The sequence below is a fragment of the Penaeus monodon genome, chromosome 23 (assembly GCF_015228065.2).
Source record: "Penaeus monodon isolate SGIC_2016 chromosome 23, NSTDA_Pmon_1, whole genome shotgun sequence".
Taxonomy (NCBI): Eukaryota; Metazoa; Arthropoda; class Malacostraca; order Decapoda; family Penaeidae; genus Penaeus; species Penaeus monodon.
In genome coordinates this window covers 6,657,094-6,657,634 of record NC_051408.1, presented here as the reverse complement: position 1 = coordinate 6,657,634, position 541 = coordinate 6,657,094, and positions in this window count along the sequence as shown.

Sequence of the window (541 nt, the reverse complement as noted above, 5' to 3'; positions counted from 1 at the left end):
GGTGGAGATTCCAGAATGAAATCGCCGAGGTCTGTGTCTTGCTTGAGCCAGATTGCATAATGGCAACAGCATGCAGTCTGCGATTTTTTTTTCTCTCTCTCTACCTGTGCATTAATCAACCTACCTGTTCAGCGCCTGGACTGGGAGCTTTGTCATTTGCTCAAAATATTCATTCGGATTAATCTCTAAAGTTAAAAAAAAGAGAGAGATGAAATGTTTAAAGATAATGTTGCAAGGTTTCACTTAATGGTGGTTTTCTCTGCGTATCGTTATATCATACTCGTAGGGTTTCTTGCAAATTTCTTCCATGCAATTGATCTAGCTAAAACTCTTTGATGTTATGGAAAATCAGAGATAGAGATACGCGAAAAGAGGAGATATAGAGGCAAAGACAATAATTTGATAAAAAAAGGGAAATATCGTCATTTTCTTGCATTCTCTTTCTCTTTCTCTTCGTTCCTATTTCCCCGCTTTTCGTTACAATGACCGCCTAATCGGACACTGTGGGGGTAACAAGTGTCCGCATTATCGCGTTTTTCTT